We start from the raw sequence: 18,732 nt of genomic DNA on the forward strand, positions 1-18,732 counted from the left end.
GTCATTTTACCAGTGTACTCCTTTCTTGGTGAGACCTGCGTAGTCATCTCAGCATTCTCCCCACTCCCTTTTCCCAGATCAACCAGAAAAACAGAGAAAAAATCTAGCAGGAGCACTCTAGTTTCAACCACGTTGAGTATAAGCCAGGCTTTCATGCTTTTATCTTCCCTGGTTTTAGACAACCAATATTTTAATTGCCCATTTCTACTTATCTATCAAACTATTACTCTAAGGAGGATATCTCTCTGCCCATTGTTGGGCATTATGGGCTGTACAGTGTGTTCCTTTGTCTGAAGAAGAAATGATGGTCAGCCATCCAAATCCTTGAAATATCGTCTGTTGTTTATTTTTAAAAAAAATTTTTTTATGGCACTCTGAACACTTTCATCTTCCATTGGATAAGCAAAGCCTTCACTAGAGTCAGTGTCTATTCCTATCAAGAATTCCTGTTCCATTTGTAGTCCCCCAGGGCTGCCAGCATCAGTCTCACTTGCCAGCTATGTTCAGGGCCTTCCCACCAGGAAATCTTTCCCATAGCCAGTTTCTGTCTCTCTTACTGAGAAACAGAACAGTTCTTCCTAGCATTTTGTGCCTTGGAATTGCCATCCATAAACCAAGAAGCTCTTGTTTGGTCAGTTGAAAGTTGTTTATTTGGCACTGTAGAATCCAGCAGTTTCTCACACAGTTCCAGAGTCAGTCCTAGGGGAAAAGAAATTCTCTGCATGCCTTTAGTAGCATGATCCTCTATAAACCATTTCCATTGTGTCATGGAACTCTTCTGGGCACTGCCATCCCCATTAGAATGTTTCTCTGACATCATCTGAGACAGCATGCCTATTTCAGGTATCAGTGGGGTGGCTTCAGTAAATGTTTCATTGCGAGTCAGTAAATGCCCTTCAAGTGGAAATTCTCTAGTCCAAAGTCCCAGTGGTTGTTGCTGGGAGGTGCCCACAGGCTTTTGCCATAAGCTCCAGGAAATGCTCCATAGAGGGTTATCAAGTGGAGAATTTGTCCCTACCAGCACCGTAGCTTCTACTCTGCACTGTGTGGGCCTGGGCAGTCTCCCTGGTTCCAACTTAGCATGTCCAAATAATATTGCTTGAAGGGACGATTTACATGCCTTCTCTTTTACAGTACCAGGTAGGGAAAACAGTCCCCCACACAGATACAATGTTCATTCCCATGATAAAATCAGATAAAAAATGCAACTACTTCACATGAAGTGTGTTCAAATATACCAACTTTCATAGTCCTATCGACCCCTACATTTTTCTGTTTTAGTTTCAGGAACTTTTCTTCTCCACCCCTAGACCATTTACCCTCTCTTGTGTAAAAGTCTTTGGGTACCCAGCCAAGGGGTGACCCAAAGGACCCTGGCCCTCTTGTTAATCTTTATCTTGGTTAGTCTGCTCGACTATTGCCCCAGGCAAATTCAGATCAGATTTTTCATTGTAACTGCTGCCTTTTAGCTTTTTAAATTTCTCCAAACTGGGAGAAATACAGCAAACTGGTTTGGGGCCCTTTAATGTTGGAGGACCAAAAGGGGCTCCCTTTGGTTCACCCAACCTTCAGGGTAGTGTTACGTTAAGACCTTTGTTTTAACTCCATCAATTTCCTTTTTATTGTTGTTATTTTTTACAGATGGGGGTCTCAATATGTTGCCCAGGCTAGTCTTGAACTCCTAGGCTCAAACGATCCTCCTACCTCAGCCTCCCAAATTGCTGGGATTACAGGTGTGAGCCACCATGTGCAGCCAACCGCATCAATTTCCATTTTATTCATTCCATTTCTTAATAACCATCTAAAGATTCCTACCCTGCTGGGACCAGTCCCCTCTTGCTGCCGCCGCTGCCTTCTCCTCCTCCTCCTCCTCCCCATTCCCCTCCCCCTCCTCCCCTTCCTCCTCCTCCTCCTTTCTTGCTGCTGCTTCTTCAGCTGCTGCTTCTGCTGCTGTTGCTTCTGCATCTGCTTCTGCTGCTGCTGCTTCTTGCTGCTGCTGCTGCTTCTGCTTCCTCTTCTTCTTCCTCTTCCTCTTCTTCCTCCTTTTTCTTCTCCTTTCTTCTCCTTTGTCTCATTTCTTCTCCTTCTTCCTTCTCCTCCTCTTCCCTCCTCCTCCTTCCTTCCTCTTTCTTCTTCTTTCTTTCCTCTCCTTCTCCCTCTCCTTCTCCTCCTTCTCCTCTTCCCGTCCCTCCCTCCTTCCCTCCTTCCCTTCCTTCCCTTCCTTTCCTTCCCTTCCTTCCTTCTTTCCTTTCCTTTTTTTTTTTTTTTTTTTTTTCTGAGATGGAGTCTCGCTCTGTCACCTAGGCTGGAGTATAGTGGCATGATCATGGCTCACTGTAGCATCGACCTTCTGGGCTCAAGTGATCCTCTCACTTCAGTCTTCGAGTAGCTGGGACCACAGGTTTCTTGTAGTGTCCAGGAACCATCTCTTCATGTTCTTTATTGTCAATGTATCATTCCTGTTTAGTTTCATGTCTCCCACTGTGAGAAACAAGTAGCATTCTGTTATTACTCACATGCCACCATGGTTCTTCATTATCTTAATGTATTGAAACAACATAGATCTTCTTGCCCTGCATTTATTTAATGCTGATTGCATCAAAACTCATTAGGCTACATCCTTCATCATGCTGCCCAAGAATACTGGCTTCTAATGACTCTCTCACAGGTTATGGTACTGCGATCATGACCACAAACACAGGGTTTACCCAGATTATGCAGGAAAAAAAGAAAAATACTTTGTTTTCTTGTCATGCTAAATTTATTGTTTGGGAATTTTTTCAAGAGAAGACCAGGTCTTCTCTTGAACTCTTTAAACTATAAACTTTATATTCCTAGAACGTTCCTCTGTTGACCACATACCTACCTTTCACACACCATCACTGGTAGGGAGGATTGGTGAGAGGCTCTCCTCTTTACACAAGGAATGTCCATTATTTGGCCAGCAGAGCTTAAGATCAACCAGGGAGATCATGATGTCATCAAGTTAATAGGAAGCAGGAGAGGATATTGATTAAAAGGGCTGACTGACATTGTAGAGGCATGGTCTCAAAAGCCTTCAAGGGAGATAGGCACTGCCACTCCTGAAGGATTGCCTGACATGAGGTGCAGAGCCTGTGTGTTGTGGGGTGACTGCATTGAGTGTCAGTGACATGAGGTACATGGGGTGCTGTAGGATACACAGATCCACACACATGGCTCAAGCTCAAGGGTTGACAGTGAACCACAGGTAGCCCAGAGCCAAGAGTTATTAAAAATCAGCATGTTATCACCATTTGACAACCCAATCTTGCACAATCTCTGGAAAGAAATACTGTGCCAACAGGAGCAATTCACTTTCCAGGTCTCCTTTTTGGATTCCAGCTCTGATTTTTGTATCTTCTCAGGGCATCTGGTCCATCCCAAGTATGGGATAGAGGGTTGTAGAATACCCCAAAAAGAAAAAGCAGAAACTAGGACACACACAGGTCCCAGTGTGGGATGGGGGCACCTCACGTGGATGGATCTGATAGCCCTTGTCAGTCCCAGGGATCAGAGGGAGACTCAGAAAACTGTGAGGAAGATACCCCAAAATACAGGGCCCCCTGGAACAAGGAAGCCAGGGAAGAGTGCCCTGCTGCCTAGATTGAAGGGCTGAAGTAATTTTAGGGCAACAAAGTTGATGATAGAAAGTTCTCTATTACTGAAGAATTCTAGTGGTTAAAGGAACTAATGAAATAATGGATCATTAATGTATGGTAAAACTATAACCTGAATAAGCCTAGTATCACTAAAAGTGGAAAACCTGACATTGTGTCTCCTAATGTGATGCAATAAGAAAACAGCACCCCTTGCAAAGTATTCCTGCCTTAAAAGCTGAACCTGAATCTGATGAAATTTCTATATTTATTTTTTAGTCTATAAAAAATATGGGGGTAAAGAACAAGTTAAATAACTCTGTTAGAGTGCAGTCAGCTAAATACAGAATGTGGGACTGTCAAGAGCTGTGCAAGGCCTGGGATTTTGCCCCACTTATAAACTAACAAGTTAGCCTGTTTTGGTTTCATGGATGCTGGCAGGAGACAGAAGATTCCTGAGTCAGAGACAAAGGATTTTATTGCCCACAGCAAAAGTAGTATTCAGAACTTCGTGTTTGTTTGTGTCAGTCTCCATGCCCCACAAGGCTTATTGGAAGTGATACAAAGGGCTCGTGATGGATGCCTTAGAATGTAGTTGGTTGCATTAGAGGAAAGAAACACTGAGTTTGGGGTATTCATTGTTTTTAAGGCAAGTGGAAGCCAGCCTGCTGTTTCGGGGAGATATTACCCCATCCTTCAGGTTTGCTTGCTGCAAACACAATCTTGAGAAATGGCCCTGGTAAAGAATGGTCAGGGCTTTACATTCTTGGTATGCCTAGCAAAAATATATGGGGATACTCAAGGCCAATGACAGATTGCCTGTTGGAAAAATACACCCCTTAGCCCAATATGTTCTTGACCAAACTTGAGTTTTTACACGAGCATGCCACTCCATCAGCCACTCTGACTAATATGACCAGAGAGGTTGGGAGCAAAACCATTTCATTTGTCTCTCCTAGGAGTTTTATAGTTTCAGGTCTTATGTTCAGGCCTTTAACACATTTTGAGTTAATTTTTGTACATGGTGTAAAGTCATTTTTTAAAATTTGGACGTAATCAGTTTTCCCAACATCATTTGTTGAAGAGACTAGTCTCTCCCCCATTTTGTGGCCTTGGCACCCTTGTCAAATATCATTTGACAATATATGTGAGGGCTTATTTCTGGGCTAATTATTCTGTTCCATTGGTCTGTGTGTCTGTCTTTATGTCAGTATAATACTATTTTGATTACTGTAGCTTTGTGATATCTTTCAAAATAGGAAGTATGAGACCTCCAGCTTTGTTTTTCTTCCTAAAGATTTTTTTGGCTATATGGGATTCTTTGAGATTTTATATGCATTTTAGGGTTTTTAAATTTTTTCTGCAAAAACAAAAAGCCATTGGAATTTTGATGGGAATTGCATTTAATTTATAGATCACTTTGGGTAGTATTGTTATTTTAACAATATTAAGCCTTCCAATCCATGAACATGGGATGTCTTTCCATTTATTTGTATCTTCTTTAATTTTTTAAAGTGATGTTTTGTAGCAGTGATACAAGAAACAGGAGGGATGAATTAATGATATTTTATTATTACAAGATATACTACCCATGATGTAGTACAGTGTTATTTGAAAGTGGACTTGCATTAATTATAAATGTATACTGCAAACTCTAGGGCAACCACTAAAAAAAGTAAAAAAAGAAGTATAAGTGACATGCCAGGAAGGAAGAGAACATGGAATCATATAAAGTGCTCAATTAAAACCACGAAAGGCAGAAAAACAGTGGAAAACAAAAACAGGAATAAAAAACAAGGGCAACAAATAGAAAGCAGTAACAAATATGATATATTAATCCAACTATATCTATAATGACTGTAAATGTTAATGATCTAAATTTTACTAAGACAAAGATTGAGTAGATCTAAAAACAAGACCTAACTATATGTTGTCTACAAGAAACACATTTTATCCCAGGCACAGTGGCTCACGCCTGTAATCTCAACACTTTGGGAGGCCAAGGTGGGCAGGTTATGAGGTCAGGAGTTTGAGACCAGCCTGGCCAACATGGTGAAACCCCATCTCTACTAAAAATACAAAAATTATCCAGGCGTGGTGGTGTGCACCTGTAATCCCAGCTATTCAGAAGGCTGAGGCAGGAGAATTGCGTGAACCTGGGAGGCGGAGGCTGCAGTGAGCCAAGATCACACCATTGCACTCCCGCCTGGGTAAAAGAGCGAGACTCCTTCTCAAAAAAAAAAAAAAAAAAAGGGAAAGAAAGAAACACATTTGAAATATAAGAACATATATAGATTAAAAGTAAATGGATGAAGAAAGATATACCATGCCTATACTAATTAAGAGAAAGTGGAAGTAGCTATATTAATTTTAGGCAGAGCAAACTTCAGAGCAAGGACAGATATCAGGGATAAGGAGGGAAATTACATAATGAAACAGCATTCAATACCCCAAGAAGACATAATCATTCTTTTTTTTTTTTTTTTTTTTTTTTGAGATAGAGTTTTTCTCTGTCACCCAGGCTGGAGTACAATGGTATAATGGCACAATCTCGGCTCACTGCAACCTCTGCCTCCAGGGTTCAAGCAATTCTGTATCAGCCTCCTGAGTAGCTGGGATTACAGGCACCTGCCACCACACCTGGCTAATTTTTTATAGTTTTTAGTAAAAATTGGGTTTCACCATGTTGGCTAGGCTGGTCTTGAACTTCTGACCTCGGGTGATCTGCCTGCCTCAGCCTCCCAAAGTGCTGGGATTACAGGCATGAGCCACTGCACCCCACTGACACAATAATTCTTAATGTGTATTCACCTAACAACAGGGCATCCAAATATGTAAGGGAAAAACTGATAAAACTGCAAGAAGACCTGGGTGAATCTACTATTATAGTTGGAGACTTTAACACTCCTCTAACAGAAATGGACACAGTCAGCAGGCAGAAAACCAGTAAGGACACAGTTGAATTCAACAACACTATCAATCAACTGTATATAATTGACATCTACAGAATATTTCATCCAGCAGCAGGCAGCAGATTACAATTGTTCTCAAAATCACATGGAGCATTCACCAAGACAGATCACATTCTGGGCCATAAAACACACCTCAACAAATATAAAAGAAGTCATATAGTGTCTGCTTTGAGACCTCATGAAATTAAACTAGAAATTGATACCAGATAGCTGAAAATCACAAATACCTGGAGATTAAACAACATACTTCTATTTTTTTTTTTTTTTTGAGACGGAGTCTCACCCTGTCACCCAGGCTGGAGTGCAGTGGTGCGATCTTGGCTCACTGCAAGCTCCACCTCCTGGGTTCACGTCATTCTCCTGCCTCAGCCTCCTGAGTAGCTGGGACTACAGGTGCCCGCTACCATGCCTGGCTAATTTTTTTGTATTTTTTAGTAGAGACGGGGTTTCACCGTGTTAGCCAGGATAGTCTCGATCTCCTGACCTCGTGATCCACCTGTCTCAGCTTCCCAGATTAAACAACATACTTCTAAGTAATATATGAGTGAAAGAAAAAGTCTGATGAAGAGAGTTAAAAATATTTGAAATAAATGAAAATATAACTTATCAAAATGTCTAAGATACAGCAAAAGCAGTGCTTAGAAATTTATAGTATTGAATACATATATTAGAAAAGAAGATTTAAAATCATTAATCCAGCTTTCAGCTTTTAGCTCAGAGAAGGCCAAGGTGCAACTTTCTTCAGTTGTCATGAATCTGAGTTCATACAACACCAGCCATCTCCACCATGCCATCGAAGAAAAAAGTAAAATAAAATAATTAATCCAATATTCTGCCTTAGGAAACTAGAAAAAGAAGAGCAAATTAAATCCAAATAAGCAGAATAAAATAAATGAAAATTATAGCAGAAATCAATGAAACTGGAAGCAGAAAACCAATAGAGAAAAATAACATGACCAAAATCTAGTTTAAAAAAAAATCAATAAAGTTGATAAACCTCTAGCCAGGCTTACTAAGAAAAAGAGAAGACACAATTACTAATATCAGAAGTGAAAGAGAAGCATCACTACAGATCCCATGGACACTAAAAGAATAATAAAGGAATATTATTAATAACTCTATGTCCACACATTTGATAACCTACTTAAAAGACACAATCTGCCAAAATTAACACAAAAAGAAATCAATACTTTTAATAAACCTATATTGATAAAAAAAATTGGATTAATAACTAATAAACTTCCAAAACAGAAATCACCAGACTCACATGGATTCATTAGTGAATTCTACCAAACATTTAAGGAAGAAATTATACCAATCCTATACAATCTGTTCCAGAAGACAGAAGCAGAGGGGATACTTCCTAAATCATTCTATGAGGCTGGCATTACCCTAATATTCAAATTAGACAAAGACATTACAAGAGCTGGGTGCAGTGGCTCACACCTGTAATCCCACACTTTGGGAGGCTATGGTGGGAGGATCACTTGAGTTCAGGAGTTCAAGACCAGCTTGGGCAACATAGCAAGACCTCATTTCTACTTTAAAAAAAAAAAAAAAGTAGCTGGTATGGTGGCACACACCTGTAGTCCCAGCTACTCGGAAAGCTGAAGTGGGAGGATCACTTGAGCCCAGGAGATCAACCCTGCAGGGAGCTATGATCATGCCACTGCACTCTAGTTTAGGCAGCAGAGTGAGTCCTTGTCTCAGAAAAAAAAAATACAAGAAAAGAAAACAATAGAGTAATATCTCTCATGAACATAGATTCAAAAATCCTGAACAAAATACTAGCAAGTTGAATCCAACAATGTAAAGAAAGAATTACACACCATGGTCAAGTGGAATTTATCCAAGGTAGGCAAGGCTAGTTCAACATTTGAAAATCAATTAATGTAATCCATCACAACAACAGGCTAAAGAAGAAAAATCACATGGTCATATAAATAGATGCAGAAAAAGCATTTGACAAAAAAAAAAAACCATTTCATGATTGGAAAAACTCACAATAAATTGAGAATAGAGATGAACTTGCTCAACTTGATGAAGAACATCTGCCAAAAAACCTACAGCTAACATTATACTTCATGGTGAGAAACTTGAAGATTTTCTCACACTATCAGGGACATTGCAAATATGTCCCTTCTCACCACTGCTTTTCAACATCATACTGGAAGTCCTAGCTAATGCAAGAACACAAGAAAAAGAAATAAAAGGCATATAGATTGGGAAGGAAGAAGTAAAATTATCTTTGTTTGCAGATGACATGATTGTAGAAATCCAAAAGAATCAACAAACAACCCTCCTTGAACTAATAAGCAATTATAGCAGGGTTGTAGGATACAAAGTTAATATACAAAAGCCAATTGCCTTCTGATACACTGTAAGCAATGAACAAGCAGAATTTGAAATTAAAAACACAATACCATTTATATCCTTCTGAAAAGCAATAGGTATAAATCTTAACAAAATATGTGGAAGATCTATATAAGAAAAACTACAAAACTCTGATGAAAAATATCAAAGAAGACTTAAATAAATGGAGATATAGTCCATGTTCATGGATAGGAAGACCCAGTGTTGTTGAGATGTCAGTTCTGAACTGGATCTATAGATTCAATGCAATCCCAATCAAAATCCAGTCAAGTTACTTTGTGGATGTTGATAAACTAATTCTAAAGTTTATGTGAAGAGGCAAAGACACAGAATAGCTAACTCAACAATAAAGGAGAAGAGTTAGAGGACTGATAGTACCCAACTTACTAGACTTACTAGAGGTCCCGCATGGTGGCTCACACCTATAATCCTGACTACTCTAAAGTCTGAGGTGGGAGGATCACTTGAGCCCAGGAGTTGATGTTGATAAACTGATTCTAAAGTTTATGTGAAGAGGCAAAGACATAGAATAGCCAACTCAACAATAAAGGAGGAGAACAGTTAGAGGACTGATAGTACCCAACTTACTAGAGTTACTAGAGGTCAGGCATGGTGGCTCACACCTATAATCCTGACTACTCAAAAGGCTGAGGTAGGAGGATCATTTGAGCCCAGGAGTTCAAGATCAGCCTGAGCAACATAGAAAGACCTGGTTTCTAACAAGTTAAAAAAAAAAAGACTTATAGAAAGCTGCAGTAATCAAGACAGTGTGATATTCGTGAAATAGATCAATGAAACAGAACAGAGAGCCCAGAAAAAAACCCACATAAACAGAGCCAACTAACCTTCAACAAGGGAGAAAAGGCAATACAATGGAGCAAAGATAGTCTTTTCAACAAATGGTTCTGGAACAACTGGACATCCATGTGCAAAAAATAAACTTAAACATGGACTTTAAACCCTTCCCAAAAATTAACTCAAAATTAATCACAGACCTAAATGTAAAATGCAAACTATAAAACTCCTATAAAATAACAGAGAAAAACTTAGATGACTTTGTTGATACAGTTTGGATGTGTATCCACTCCAGATTTCATGTTGAAATGTGATCCCCAATGTTGGAGGTGGGACCTGGTGGGAGGTATTTGGGTCATGGGGGTGGATCCCTCATGAATGGCTTGGTGCCCTCCTTGAGATAATACATGAGTTCTCGCTCTATTAGTTCATGCAAAAGCTAGTTTTAAAAGAGCCCGGCACCTCCTCCCCTCTCTCTTGCTCCCTCTCTCACCATGTGATACACTAGCTCCCCTTTTGCCTTCTGCCATGATTGTAAACTTCCTGAGGTTTCACCAGAAGCAGATGCTGGCACTACACTTCTTGTATAGCCTGTGGAACTGTGAGCCAAATAAACCTGTTTTCTTTATAAATTATTCAGCCTTACATATTCCTTCAGGGCAACACAAAACAGACTAACACATATGGGTATGGTGATAATTTTTTTTTTTTTTTTGAGATGGAGTCTTGCTCTGTTGCCCAGGCTGGAGTGCAGTGGTGCAATATCAGCTCACTGCAAGCTCCGCCTCCTGGGTTCACGCCATTCTCCTGCCTCAGCCTCCTGAGTAGCTGGGACTACAGGCGCCCACCACCATGCCCAGCTAATTTTTTTTTGCATTTTTAGTAGAGACGGGGTTTCACCGTGTTAGCCAGGATGGTCTCGATCTCCTGACCTCATGATCTGCCCGCCTTGGCCTCCCAAAGTGCTGGGATTACAGGCATGAGCCACTGCGCCTGGCTGGTGATAACTTTTTAGATCCAATACCAAAATTATAGTTCATGAAAGAAACAATTGATAAGCTGAACTTCAACAAAATTAAAACTTCTGCTCTGCAAAAGACAACGTCAAGAGAATGAGAAGAGAAGCCACAGACTGGGAGAAAATATTTGCAAAAGAACCATCTGACAAAGGACTCTTATCCAAAATACACAAAGAAATCTTAAAATTCAACAATAAGAAAATGAGCAGCCCAATTAAAAAATGGGCAAAAGACCTGAACAGACACCTAATCAAAGAAGATACACAGATAGCAAGTAAACATATGAAAAGATTTAAACATATTACATCATTAGAGAATTGCAAATAAAAACAATGGGCTATCACTACACATGTATTAGAATAACTAAAGTCCAAAACACTGACAATACCAAATAATGGCAAGGACATGGAGCAACAGGAATATTAATCCTTGCTGATGGGAATACAAAATGGTACAGCTACCTCAGAAGACAGCAGCTTCTTATAAAACTAAAAAGTTATAAAACTTTTACCATACGATCCAGCAATGCACGCCTTATTATTTACCCAAATAAACTGAAAATTTGTGTCCACACAAACACCTGCACATGGATGTACATAGAAGCTTTATTCATAGTCGCCAAAAGTTGGAAGCAACCAAGATGTCCTTCAGTAAGTGAATGATAAATAAACTGAGGTATATCTAGACAATGGAATATTATTTAGCAGTAAAAAGAAATGAGATATCAAGCCATAAAAAGACATGGAAGAAACAAATGCTTATCACTGAGTGAAATAAGCTGATCTAAAAGGCTGCATACTGTATGACACCAACTATATGACATTCTGGAAAAGACACAACTATGGAGACAATAAAAAGATCAGTGGTTGTCAGGGGTTGGGAGAAAGGGAGGTATGAATAGGTGAAACACGGGACTTTTTTAGGGCAGTGAAACTATGCTGTATAATACTGCAATGGTGAATATGTCATTATACATTTGTCAAAATTCATAGAAAGTATAACATCAAGAACGAACACTACTGTAAAGTATGGACTTTGGGTGATAATGATGTGTAATTGTAGGGCCATCAGTTATAACAAGTGTACCATTATGGTATGGGATGCTGATGGTTGGGGAGATTGTGTTGTGGGGGAACAGGGTATAAGGGAACTCTCTGTATTTTCTGCTCAATTTGGCTATAAACCTAAAACTGATCTAAAAACTAAAGGTTATTAATTAAGGACCAAATGAGGGTCGAGTGCGGTGGCTCATGCCTGTAATCCCAGCACTTTGGAAGGCTGAGGTGGGTGGATCACGAGGTCAGGAGTTCGAGACCAGCCTGGCCAATATGGTGAAACCCTATCTCTACTAAAAATACAAAAATTAGCTGGGCATGGTGGCGTATGCCTGTAGTCCCAGCTACTCAGGAGGCTGAGGCAGGAGAATTGCTTGAACCCGGGAGGTGGAGGTTGCAGTGAGCCGAGAGCACGCCATTGCACTCCAGCCTGGCGACAGAGTGAGACTCCATCTCAAAAAAAAACAAAAAAAAACCAAAAAAACACAAAGTTTATACCAGGAATTTAAAGGTGGTTCAACATCTGAAAATCAATTGATATAATTCATCAATAGAATAGATGAAAAGAAAAAAGAATGCTCTTATTAGGTATAGAAAAAGCATTTGACAAAATTCATCATCCATTCATTATTAAACCAATCAAACAACAAACTCCACAAAAAACTTCTTGGAAACTAAGAATATAAGGTCACTTCCTTAATCTAAGTGGCATCTACAAAAAAAACTACTGCTAATATCATATTTATTGGCGAAAGGCAAGAAAAAGAAATAAAAGGCATACAAATTGTAAAGGAAGAAACAAAATGATGTCTATTTACAGACAGCATGATTATCTATGAAGAAATTCCTAAAGAATCTACAATAAAACTGTTGGATTAATACAAGTTTAGCAAGGTCACAGGATACAAGGTTAATTTAAAAGAGTCAATCATATATTCCTGTATAACAGCAATGAAAAATTAGAATTTGAAATTTAAAAGGCAGCACCATTTAAAATAGCTCAACTAACAATTAAGAGCTTAGGTATAAATTTAAGGCATATGTACAGCATCCATACGCTGAAACCTACAAAACATTGATGAAATAAAGAAGATCTAAATAAATGTACAGATAAAGTGTCTATATGGCTTGGAAGGCTCAATATGATTAAGATGTCATTCTTTCACAAACAGCACAATCTCAAGGAAATCTCAGGCACATTTTTAGATACTGACAAATTGATTCAAAATTTATATGGAAGCTGGGCGTGGTGGCTTATACCTATAATCCCAGCACTTTGGGAAGCCAAGGTGGGCAGATCATTTGAGCCCAAGAGTTTGAGACCAGCCTGGGCAGCAACATAGAGAGATCCTGTCTCTATTTAAAAAATAAATAAATAAATAAATAAATAAATAAATAAATAAATAAAATGGAAAAGGTAATTAAACTACAGGAGCCAATTTTTTTTGGTTTTTGGTTTCTTGGTTTTTTTTGATGTTGTTGTTCATTTTTTTTTTTTTTTTGAGACAGTCTCCCTCTGTTGCCCAGACGGGAGTGCAGTGGTGCAATCTTGGCTCACTGCAACTTCCGGTTCCCAGGTTCAAGTGATTCTCCTGCCTCAGCCTCCCAAGTAGCTGGGATTACAGGCACCCACCACCACACTTGGGTAATTTTTGTATTTTTAATAGAGAGGGCGTTTCACCATGTTGGCCAGGCTGGTCTCAAACTCCTGCCCTCAAGCGATCCGCCCAGCTTGGCCTCCCAGACTGCTGGGATTACAGGCATGAGCCAATGCACCTGGCCCAATTTTTTTTTTTTTTAAATAAAACAACAACAAAAGAACTAAGTTGGAGGACCCACACTACTTTAAGGCTTACTGTAAAGCTATAGTAATCAAGACAGCATGGTATTGTTGAAAGAATAGACACGTATATACATTAAACAGAATAAACGGCCCAAATTAAACTTACACAAATACAGTCAACAGATTTTTTGACAAAAGTTCAAAGGCAATTCAATAGAGAAGGAACAGTTTTTTCAACAAATGGTGCTAGAATGATTCTTCATCCATATGCAAAAAAGGAACCTCAACACATACTTCATACCTTATACAAAAATTATTTCAAAGTGGTTTATAGACCTAAATATAAAATATAAAACCATAAAACGTCTAGGAGAAAGTGTAAGAGACCTTGAGTTTGACTATGAGGTTTGTTTGTTTGTTTTTTTGAGATGGAGTTTCGCTCTAGTCACTCAGGCTAGAGTGCAATGGCGTGATCTCGGCTCACTGCAACCTCCGCTTCCCGGGTTAAAGCGATTCTCCTGCCTGAGCCTCCCAAGAGGCTGAGATTACAGGCATGCGCCACCAGGCCCAGCTAATTTTTGTATTTTTAGTAGAGACGGGGTTTCACCATGTTGCCCAGGCTAGTCTCGAACTCCTGACCTCAGGTGATCCACCCTCCTTGGCCTCCCAAAGTGCTGGGATTACAGGCGTAAGCCATGTCCGGCCAACTATGAGTATTTAAATATGACACCAAAAGCACAACCCATCAAAGAAAAAAATGAGAAATTGAGTTTTACGAAAATTAAAGACTTTTGTGGGCTGAGCATGGTGGCTCATGTCTGTAATCCCAGCATTTTGGGAGGCTGAGGCGGGTGGATTACGAGGTCAGTAGTTCGAGACCAGCCTGGCCAACATGGTGAAACACCATCTCTACTAAAAATACAAAAATTAGCTGGGCATGGTGGCAGGCGCCTGTAATCCTAGCTACTTGGGAGGCTGAAGCAGGAGAATCACTTGAACCCAGGAAGCGGAGTTTGCAGTGAGCCAAGATTGCGCCATTGCACTCCAGCCTGGGTGAAAGTGTGAGACTGTGTCTCAAAAAAAAAAAAAAAAAGACTTTTGCTTTGTATAAAAATCTGTGAAGAGAATGAAAATACAAGCCATAGACAAGGAGAAAATATTTGCAAATCACATATCCAATAAAGAGTTTGTATCTAGAATATATAAAGAACTCTTTAGCCATAACAATAATAAAACAAATAATTAAACTTAAAACTGTGCAAATGTCTGTCTTCGCCAAAGAAGATGTATGGATGGCAAATAAACATAGGGAAATATATTCAATATCATTAGTCATGAAGGATATGCAAATTAAAACCACAATGGGATACCACTATGCACCTATTACAATGGCTAAAATAAAGAACTGAATACAAAATATTGGCCTTGATGTGGAGTAACAGAGTCATTCATTGCTGGTGGAAATACAAAATGGTACAGCCACTTTGGAAAAACAAATTTGGCAGTTTCTTATAAAGTTAAGCATATACTTATGTGACCCAGCAATCTCACTTCTAGATATTTATCCAAGTGAAATGAAAGCTTACATTCATACAAAAACATGTATATGACTAGTTATACATAATTTTCCCAAAATGAGCAATTGAAAATGATAAATTGTGATAATCCATATAATGGAATACTACTCAGCAATAAAAAGGAACAGATTACTGATTCATACAAAAACATGGGTGAATCTTAAAATGCATTTTCCTAAGAAGATCATTATTGGGGCTGGGTGATGGGTACAGGAGGATTGATTATTCTATTTTTGTGTGTGATTGAAAATTTCCATAATAAAAGTTTTAAAAGTGTATTTTAATACGGTATTTTTTAATGATATCACAATGTCCAGGTACTGCACAGATGAGACTGAAGTTCCACGTTCTAAAGCCAGAAGCTGCATCTGAAATGTTGCATAGAAAACTGCTCATTGGCTGGGCGCGGTGGCTCACACCTGTAATCTCAGCACTTTGGGAGACTGAGGCGGGCGGACCACGAGGTCAGGAGATGGAGACCATCCTGGCTAACACAGTGAAACCCCGTCTCTACTTAAAATACAAAAAATTAGCCGGGCGTGGTGGTGGGTGCCTGTAGTCCCAGCTACTCGGGAGGTAGAGGCAGGAGAATGGTGTGAACCCGGGAGGCGGAACTTGCAGTGAGCCGAGATCACGCCACAGCACTCCAGCCTGGGCGACAGAGTGAGACTCCGTCTCAAAAAAAAAACAAAAAACAAAAAACTTAGGTGGGCATGGTGGCAGGCACCTGTAATCCCAGCTACTTGGGAGGCTGAGGCACGAAAAATCGCTTGAAACCAGGAGGCAGAGGTTGCAGCGAGCTGAAATTGCACCATTGCGCTCCAGCCTGGGCGACAGAGCGAGACTCCATCTCAATTAAAAACAACAACAACAACAAAAAACTGCTCATTACATAAAGATCCAATCTGGTAATATAAATTTTATTTTATTAAGATATATACTTAGCACTTTGAATTGCTTCAAACATAATTTGAGGGGAACAAAACTTATTGGCTTGTTGGTTTTAAGAACTGAATTTGCCTAGGCATTAGAAAAAGTACAGAAAGCTCCCCAGAGCAGTCTAGAGCCCAGCAGTCGCAGGCCCCTAGGCCATTTGAGTTATAGGACAGAAGGTGGGGGTGTCAGTGAGCACTGTTCCTTCTGAGTGTCTGTCAATGGAGGTTGCATGTGAAACAGGAAAGAGGTTTGCTGAGGCTCTATGTTTATGTTTGCCTTTTCTTCAACTGGAGACTGAAGTTTGAGAATAGCAAGTAAGCAAGTAATCATTCTCCTAGATCTCATTACTTGAGATCTTTTTTTTTTTTTGAGACAGGGTCTGGCTCTGTTGCCCAGGCTGGAGTGCAATGGGACAATCTCAGCTCACTGCAACCTCTGCCTCCCAGGCTCAAACCATCTTCCCATCTAAGCCTCCCAGGTAGCTGGGACCACAGCCATGTGCCACCATGGTGGGGTAATTTTTGTATTTTTGGTAGAGACAGGGTTTCGCCATGTCACCCAGGCTGGTCTTGAATTCCTAGCTTCAAGCAATCCTCCTGCCTCAGCCTCCCAGAGTAAAGGCATGAGCCACTGTGCTTGGCCTGAGATAATTTCTTAAGATGATGTATAATACCTCCCGCAATGATAGCTTCCCCGATGTAACACCTCCTGCAAGTTGTCCTGAGCTATTTTAAGCTGTAATCAGAATATATTGAAGTTTCAACATTTTTATTGTCCTTGTCCTGTACCCCCAGCAATAAAAAAAAAAAAAAAGACTTAAAAAAATTATGGGGCCTATCGGCTGGGTGTGGTGGCTCATGCCTGTAATTGCAGCACTTTGGGAGGCTGAGGTGGGCGGATCACCTGAGGTCGGGAGTTCAAGACCAGCCTGACCAACATGGAGAAACTCCATCTCTACTAAAAATACAAAATTAGCCAGGTGTGGTGAGCATGCCTGTAATCCCAGCTACTTGGGAGGCTGAGGCAGGAGAATCACTTGAACCCGGGAGGCGGAGGTTGCAGTGAGCCAAGATCAAGCCATTGCACTCCAGCCTGGGCGACAAGAGCAAAACTCCATCTCAAAAAAATAATTATGGGGCCGGGCGCGGTGGCTCAGTCCTATAATCCTAGCACTTTGGGAGGTAGAGGTGGGCAGATTACTGGAGCCCAGGAGTTCAGGACCAGCCTGGGCAACAATGTGAAACCCTGTCTCTACAAAAAAGCTACTCTGGAGGCTGAGGCAGGAGGACTGCTTGAGCCCGAGGTTGAGGCTGCAGTGAGCCGAGATTGTGCCACCGCACTCCAGCCTGGGTGACAGAACAAGACTCCGTCTCAATTAAAAAAAAAAAAAGGAAATTTCTGAAGTGACAGTAATGTTCTATGTCTCGATAGCAATTTGGGATACAAAGGTATAGGCATTTATTATTATTAAAACTTGGAAATTTACACACAAGCACATAAGATTTATACATTTCATTGTATACATATTTTACTTCAAAAGAAAAAAGTCAACAAATATTTAACCTAGTCAATGATATACATGCTGAGTTATTTAGGGGGAAGTCTACTGATGTCTACAATTTACTTTTAAATGTGTCCAAAAAAAAAAAAAACAGGGATTGACGAATGCTTAGAGAAAGGTACAGACATGTGATAAGCCAACTATAGTGAAATGTTAGTGGTAGTCTACATGGTAGGTATATGCTGTTCACTATAAAATTTTTTCAACTTTGCTCTATGTTTGCAAATTTTCACAATAATATATTGGGGAAATGTCTAGAAATGTGATGCTACCCTAGGTCAGCAGGAACTGTGAAAGATTAGACCTGTATTCTGGTTCCCAGATGCTAGAGCCTTTATTTTTTTGGGGGGGGTGGAGGTGGAGTCTCACTCTGTCGCCCAGCCTGGAGTGCAATGGTGTGATCTCAGCTCACCACAACCTCCACCTCCCGGGTTCAAGTGATTCCCCTGCCTCATCTTCCCAAGTAGCTGGATTACAGGCCCCTTCCAGCATGCCCAGCTAAGTTTTTGTATTTTTAGTAGAGACAGGGTTTCACCAGGTTTGTCAGGCCGGTCTCGAACTTGATCCACCCGCCTCGGCCTCCCAAAGTGCTGGGATTACAGGCGTGGGCCACCACATCCAGCCTGCTAGAGCCTTTTATACTTGATGTAATTTCTTGAATTCTGATTTCTTGAGGTTTTGTTTACTTAAATCTAGTTATCTCATCTCCCTTCTACTTTCACTTTCTGGTTTATCTAGTAATTTGTTCATTCATTTTCAAATATTTACCTTTCCCTACTAGGAACCAGGCCCTGTGTAGGTGCTGGGGATACAGTTTTGTTTCTGCTCCCATGGAGCTTCCATCGTGGCTTATTCCCAGTAACTAGCACCTCCAACTCCCTTAATTCTATCAGGAATGCTGTTTCCTACATCTTTGAGGCTACGACAGACAGGGCCAGTTTATCCATTGAATAGTATAGGCCCCACACCAAGGGTCTGGGAGCTTTTTACAGTTCTATGAAAAATGTTTTATGCATGAAAAAAAGAATCTCCAATTTACAAAAG

At 40.2% G+C, this 18,732-nt stretch overlaps 2 protein-coding genes across 7 annotated transcripts in view; one reads left to right on the forward strand and one right to left on the reverse strand.

Annotated features, from left to right (window-relative positions):
* The window catches only part of TRIM13 (tripartite motif containing 13), a 76,572-nt gene that overhangs the window by 17,856 nt on the left and 39,984 nt on the right, over positions 1-18,732 (forward strand). The gene's annotated exons all lie outside the window — the stretch shown is intronic.
* The window catches only part of LOC129393639 (uncharacterized), a 168,474-nt gene continuing 151,813 nt past the window's right edge, over positions 2,072-18,732 (reverse strand). For all 6 annotated transcript variants that reach the window (XM_063595969.1, XM_063595970.1, XM_063595967.1 and 3 more), the window contains one exon: positions 2,072-2,481. The gene's annotated coding sequence lies outside the window, so the exon portion shown is untranslated. The remainder of the gene's footprint in view (positions 2,482-18,732) is intronic.

This window comes from Pan paniscus, chromosome 14 (genome assembly GCF_029289425.2).
Source record: "Pan paniscus chromosome 14, NHGRI_mPanPan1-v2.0_pri, whole genome shotgun sequence".
NCBI lineage: Eukaryota > Metazoa > Chordata > Mammalia > Primates > Hominidae > Pan > Pan paniscus.